Here is a 7,591-nt window from a genome sequence, read left to right as displayed (position 1 = left end):
ACTCATGCCACAACCAATTCCATCATATCACCCGATTTGGTCATGTCGCACCATTCGGTCATATCACACAATTCGGTCATATCACACAATTCAATCATATCCCACAATTCAGTCATATCACACAAATTCCAGTCTTGCATAACACTACTTTTTACCCACCTATCTCGATAGGGAGCATAGTAATGAGGCTGGTGTCGCAAAGGATCGAAGTGGGCAAGGATAATTAATGCCCCTTCTTTATTTATGAGGGGGAGGTAGATAAGTTACTTCATTAAATAAGTAGATCTACTTGGGGAGGAGAGATGAGTATAACTGTTGGAGTGGGAGAGAGAGATAGTGAGTCAATGAAGTGGAGGGGCAAGAGATGTGGGAAGAAGGAAGAGAGAGGGAGAAGAAAGCAAGTGAGAGGAAAGGGAGCCATTAATGGAGATGGTGGAGGGGCAAAGGAGAGAGAGGGAGGAGGGGGAGAATTGAAGGAAGAGATAAGAAAGCAAATGAGAGAGGAAAGCAGGCTATGGGAAAGGGAAGGGGAAGGGAGGAGGGGGAAAATGTGGCTGATATTTTGGATGGCACCCTTAGTAGTAGCGCGGGATAACCCGCCCGCACTTCCGCCATAGTTAGTACCTATAGAGAGGGCGTATGTACCCGCGCTACTGCTAAGCGGAACCCACCAGTTGAACCCGTACACAAACGACGTTATTGCTATTAGATTAGCTATAGCATGGGTCGTATACCCAATGTTGCTACTGTGGCCTGCCCCAGGGGTACTATGGGGACCACTTAGTAATAGCACGGGGCCGCTCTATCCACGCCACTACTATGTACTACCTGTAGCATGGGGTTTAGCCCCGCACTGCTACTAATTAACTGTAGCGCGCAGTCTCCACCCCGTGCTACTACTAAGCATATGCCTATAGGGGTTTCCCTAGTAGTGTAACCATGTGTATGCATCTGACTCCACAAAAAAGTGCAGGTGCACATCATTGTGAATAAAGTTTACCTTTGTCTAAAAAATATTAAGATTGCTGAAAAATTTACAGTCAGAGACTTCATTACATGTCAGGATAAACTCAGTAGATACACTTGATTGAAAATATAAGCACACGACCAATATAAAATTGTAAGAATCAACGCTCGCGACAAAGATCTAATGCCATGGAATCATACACACACACACACCATAAAATGTACTCCACAAAGTTCAAACCATGGAGCACTTGTAGCACAACGTAAAATCCAAAGATAGTTGAAGAAGGTGTGACTGAGAAAGCTCCCTAGCTGGCAGGAGTGAACTTCATGCAGATTGGAGGGTTAATCTTGGCAAGAGCAAGTAGGGAAGATGGGAATACCCATATGCCATCCCCGCATATCAAGCCGGATGCAACAGCAGGCACTTGGATGGCAGCCTCCTTCTTGTTCATCTTCTCCCACACAAATACCACTAAACTCCCAATGCACATGTCAATGGCAAAGCTCCCACCTACAAGGAAAGGCACCGCCATTGCCATCGGTAGTGGAACATACTTGGCATACCTGCGTGGTAGGATATCCCTTGCAATACTCAGAAGCATCGCAAATGCAAAAATTCCAGCCGAGATTGAGAGGCAGTGCTTTGGCAAAGCTGAGAAGCCTTCCACACCGAGAATCGCCATACTACGGTATATGAGTGCATACGGCGCCTTCCAATAGCCATCTGGGTTCCCAACATCAAATGCCTTGTAGAAGAGCATGAAGGTGAGGGGTGAGACGATGCAGCCCATGCCCGTCCCGATAGCCTGTGCCACAAGCATGGATCTTGGGGATGTTGACGTGAGATAACTCGTCTTCAAGTCATGCATCAATTCGGCAGACATCAGGACCAACTGCTTCACAAGCGTACCACCAACCAGGCCGGCAATTACACCATTTTTCTTGCCAGCCCAGGCTGCGAAGATGAAGAGGGCGATCTTGCCGTAGTTGTAGGCCATGTTGATGTCAGTGAAACCTGCTCCGTAGGAATTGGAGAACCCGAGCACAGGTGCAAGGAGATATGCTACTATCACATAGTACCACTTTATCTGACGGAACATCAGGGGTATGCTGATTGATGAGATGATGCTAAGCACGACGTATCCAGTGTATGCCATCCATGAGGGTATGTTGTCACTCTTGAAAATCTCATCGCGCTGGATTTCCTCTAGTGAAGCCATACCATCCCTATTTGTCACTGAATTTTTTTATAGGCTACACGTTAGAACAGAACCTGAGTTTAAATGAGGGAATTGAAGTACTGAAAACGTATGCTTTCCTCACCTTTGTTGGTAACAACTTTGTTGTTTAATCGTTGATGTAGGCTTTTACTAGTGACATATGTGACTTTCAAGAATTGGTAAAGGCCATCTCCAATTATTAGAGCTACACAAAAGAAGGCCTGTAACAAGAGCAATTAATACTAGTGACGTCCACTCTTTAAGTGATGTCTATTATTTATTAAAGTAGTTGACCAAAAAAAGGGTAGATACCTTGTAACCGTACAAGCTTTTCATGCTGCTTGATGGTACATCTGCCGGGTACCAAACCCCCTTCTGTTTGCTAATGAGTGGCCACATTATCCCCCATGAAAGAACTGCACCCAAGAGAGTGGAGAGGTTCACTAGGTGTGAGCAAATCATTCCCGCACCCACATACGTGAGGCTAAAGTCAAAGAAGAACCTGTCACACCAAGAAACATTAATTAACAGAGTTTGTTGCGTACGAAAAGTTACTGATATATTATAGTGTGAAACTATATAGAAAGCAAAAAATGCATACATTTGTTTCCAAGCCTTGAGACCAAAATTAGGGAACTGCACAAAACCGCCAACAGGGCCTCCAGTGTAGAACCATTGAAAGAAGCTCCACATAAAGCTGATCCCGAAGTATTTTAGGAACCCATGGACTTGCTTCCTGTCATGAAAAATCAAGGAATAATTCATCATACCTTGTTTGATTCAATGTTTTAGTGAATCAATTGCAATTGCAATGTTATGTTATGTAATGGGCATGACAGAGGTGATAGAATCCATACTTTGCATTCTTGTCTCCCTTGGGGGTATGAAACCCATTAATAAGAACAGCAGTTGCTGTCCCACTGGGGTAGGTTAGTTTGTAATCGACCACCAAAACCTGAATACATTTTGGAAAATCATGGAGAGTCCAAAGCAAGTACAGGGATAAAAATTAGTTGTACAAGATTTCACATGAATAATTTGTATATTCCTCTTGAAACTTGTATTGAAACAAATGGACCATGAGTCTTGAGTCCAGAGTCCGAAAAGAATTATTTAATTGTTGTATTTGGAAATATGCAACGTGATACATGTGGCGACCTGCAATATCACTTGCAACCAAAGTAGGAAACATCATCAAATCCATTATCGGAAGGACTAAAAATCAGTCGACTGATTTCTATCGAAGTCTCAGTTGATGCCTTCATTGATTTTTTTTATGCTAGCTGCTTGTCATGTTTAAATCAGCCTGTTAGGATGACACGGCCGGCCTGTTTCTTTTTGTTTTTGTTTGTTGGGCTATGATTGAAAATAGACCATGCAAACTGCAGAGAGCAAAGCGTTGTGTTGTTTTTTTACTAGATCAACATGTGTGTCCAATGTTTCCCTATATCTTGTAGCATGTCATAATCAATGCACACTTCTATTTTCCTCCATGCATTTTTTTTTATTTTCCTCCATGCTGTGGGTCAAACTTTGCTCGTATAAGATTTTGTAATGCGATAAATTGTTTAATCTATGAGCCAATTCGTGCAAATTTGTGTTGCATTTCCTTTTTCTGGTCGCAACATTCTGTACTATTTTTTTTCAAAATGGCTTGTGCTAATTCATTTTGGGTTCCTAGGATAGTTTTCCTTTTGATTTTTTTGTTTGTTCTTTTAAAATTATCAATTATTTCCATTCTTCTCATTTTTTCTTGTTCTTTGCTCTCTCATAATTTCTTCTTTGAAGTATGTTTGTGTGTTTTTCCATTTTTATTTTTTTTGAATTTTATTAATTATTAATTTTTCACGCTTATTTTTCTCATCAGCAGACATTGTATTCGTGTATAACTATGTTTTTATTTATTCTTTATTTTTAGCCTCGAAGGAAAAATTCATTGTATGTAGCATGTTCATTTATCCGTGCACAACTACACAGGTCTTACTCCACATGCAATTGGTGAAGGACTGACCTTTGCGTATATTTTTTTTCTTTTTTCGTCGGGAGAGGGGGCAGTTGCATGTCTGCCACTAGGCACACAACTCCAAGTGCGGTCCCCAACTACAACTACATGTCTTCGACGCGATTGCAACTCAGTGGTGTGTTTGTCAGGGGAGGGGGGTAGTTGCATGTCTGCCAATAGGCATGCAAGTGGAGTGTCGTCCCCGACTGATATTGCAACTCAGTAGTGTTTTATCGGGATGCGGGGGAAGTTGCATGTTTTTCACTAGTCACGCAATTACAAGTGTCACACCCGCCCGAAATTCTATGGTGTTTTGTGGAGGGAGGTGGTTGCATGTATGTCACTAGGCACGCAACTCCATGCCCACACCTGACTGCAACCGGCGTTTGTTTTGTAAATCAGCCATGGGAGAGGGGGGCGGTTGCATGTCCAACATTAGGCCTTGCAACTGCAAGTGTCGCTCCCGTTTGCAATTGCATGTCTTCCTCCCAAAATGCAACTAGCCTTGTGTTTTTGTTGGAGGGCGGCGAGAGAAGGAGGGGGCATTTGCATGTTCGACACTAGGCTTGCAACTGCAAGTATCGCCCTTGACTGCAACTGCATGTCCACACACCCAACCTCAACCGACCTTTTATTTTGTAGGTAGGCGTCGAAAGAGGGGGTGGGTAGTTGCATGTCCGACACTAGGCTTGCAATTGCAAGTATCACCCTCGACTGCAACTGCATGTCTACACATTTGTTTTGTAGGTGGGTGTCGAAAGAGGGGTAGGTAGTTGCTTGCCCGACACTAGGCTTGCGAATGCAAGTGTTGTCCTCGACTACAATTGCATGCCCACACAACTGAATGCAACTAAACTTTTGTTCTATAAGTGAGTGGCGGAAGAGGGGGCGGTTGTGTGTCCGACTCTAGGCTTGCAACTGCAAGTGTCGACCTTGAATACAACTGCATGTCTTCCAACATGGTTGCAACTGGATATTATTTTGTTGGACGGGGTGGGGGAGGGGGATAGGCGAGGGGCTAAGACTAGGCCTGCAACTGCAGGTGTCGCCCCTGACTGCAACTACATGCCCACACACCCCGGTTGCAACTAACATTTGTTTTTGTAAGTCGGCGGTTGGAGAGGAGGAGTTGCATGTCCGATACTAGACATGCAACTGCAAGTGTCGTCCCGACTGTAACTGCATGTCTCCCCTCAGACTGCAATTGGCCTTGTCTTTTTGTCAAAGGGCGACGGGAGAAGCGGAGGCAATTGCATGTCCGACAGTAGGCTTGCAACTGAAAGTGTCATCATCGATTTCAACTGCATGTTCATACATCCAACAGCAGCCGATCTTTTTTTCTCGGTAGGCGGCGGGAGGGGGGAGGAAATTGCATGTCTGACACTAGGCTTGCAACTGCAAGTGTCGCCCTTGACTACAACTGCATGTCTACACGCCCGACTGCAACTGACCATTTCATTTTGTAAGTGAGCGGCGACAGAGGGGGGGGGGGGCAATTGCATGTCCAACACTAGGCATGCAACCGCAAGTGTCACCCTCAAATGCAATTGCATGTCTCCAACATGGTTGCAACTGCAAGTGTCGCCCTCGACTTCAATTGCATGCCTTCGATGATGACATGGGATAGCGATTTGCTTTTTTTGGAGATCGGCCGTGCATGCATGTACATGATGCAGGCGTATGTTTTTGATGCAGGAGCGTATGCGTGTACATGATGCAAACGATTCGTGTTACCTTTTTTAGATGTGTGAAAAAACAAATTTATAGCCCAGCTAATAAATATAATAGTAAAATGTAAGTAAAAATGAAAAATAAAAACCAAAAAAACTGATAGAAACCGTTAAGAAATTTGTGCGTACAACAATTTTCCATTTTGAGGGTACCTACAGCAGGTTTTTTTGAGGCACCTACATCAGCTTTTTTTTGTTTTTGAGAAATGGCACCTACAGCAGCTAATATCCCGGCTGTTGCACCACCGAGATGAGCAGCAGCTGCTGGCCCAACGCTGCTCCAGTACGCACGAAGACATTGCCAGCCCAAAAAGCAACAAGGGAGGAGGACATGGGCTGGCTTCACAACCAACAAGCAATGAATGGATGAAACTGATGATGTCAGCCGACTTACTGAGACCTAGACAGACTCATCCATTATTTCTTTGAAAGCGCAGTGGGAACTCGGAGGTGCGGTCCTGGTGACCGAATTTGGTTCATACATTTTTGGTCAAATGCTAGCTTGGTGTCGCCTTCATGGAAGTTCGAAGTCGTAGGCAAAGACGTACTATATAGGCGCACATGGTCATTTCATTTCAAAATTTTGTTCTCGGTCCAGCACGAAGACCAAAATACCTCACGTATCATGTTACTCTAGAATCTTCATCGATTGCTTTTCCTACTCCATCATATGGCTCCGGTAAATTAATTGCCCTCTAATTAATTAACCTAAGGTTCACCCAGATCAAGTCTACTTACTAGTACTCTACTACATGATGAACGAAGGAGTGAAAGGAGGATTAATTTCTAATACCTTTCTGAGGGGAATAAGGCTGAGGAGCCCCCCAAAACAGATAGCCAGGAGGAATCCCGTCATCCACCCAATGCCTGGCTCCTTGTAGCTCCCCGGCACGTTGCCCGGCGAGTCCCCGGCAAGCTTGTACGTCTTCTTGTTGAGACCCAGCAAGGTCGACCCGAACCCGCCTGCAGCAGCAGCGCCCGCACAAAATCATCGTTAACTATTCACCAAGAACTGGCACAAAAACTTGAGCATGGCGCTATGCGTAGTACTGGCTGACGTGACGTACCGGCACTTGCGATGGTGTAGCAGGAATCGGCACAAGCCTGGATGACTGTGTTCTCCTGCCGGGTGAAGGGGCGAGACGAGATGCCGAGGCGGGCGTGCCCGCGGGTCTAGCCGCGGAGCGCGAGGAAGGCCACCAGCGCGGTGGAGACGTTGAGCGTCGGCACCAGCCCGGTGGTGAGGGCAATCTTCATCACGATGACGGTGTAGATGAAGCCGATCAACAGCGCCGCCACCATTCCCCGCACCGTCAGCTGCTCCTGCCACGGCTGCACGGGCTCCAGCTGCCGCTCGCGCGCCAGCGCGGGGTCCGACTCCATGTCGCCCTCCATGGCGACGTCATCGAAGTCCTTCTCGATCTCCGGCGCCACCCGTGTGCGGTCGGCTGTGACGTCCATGGTCGATCGATCTCCCTCTCCTCGGTTATCAGCTCCTATCTCGTGGAGCGGACAGATGGTGATTGATGATGATAATGCTCACGCAATGCCATGGAATTATATAGGGGTTCACGGGGAAATGTCAACTCCCCGTGCTGCAGTTTTCTGTATCTATATATTATAAACTGGAATGCCCTAGCTAGTTGGGTATCACTACTCTTTTCTGTCCA

At 45.7% G+C, this 7,591-nt stretch overlaps 1 pseudogene; it reads right to left on the bottom strand.

The window, feature by feature from the left end:
- Nucleotides 1–1,274: 1,274 nt before the first annotated feature.
- On the bottom strand, nt 1,275–7,382 carry LOC119332669 (annotated as a pseudogene).
- Nucleotides 7,383–7,591: the final 209 nt, after the last annotated feature.

Source organism: Triticum dicoccoides, chromosome 7A, assembly GCF_002162155.2.
Source record: "Triticum dicoccoides isolate Atlit2015 ecotype Zavitan chromosome 7A, WEW_v2.0, whole genome shotgun sequence".
NCBI classification, from domain to species: domain Eukaryota; kingdom Viridiplantae; phylum Streptophyta; class Magnoliopsida; order Poales; family Poaceae; genus Triticum; species Triticum dicoccoides.
The sequence above is the reverse complement of the archived record's forward strand: the minus strand, read 5'-3'. Positions and strand labels throughout refer to the sequence as shown.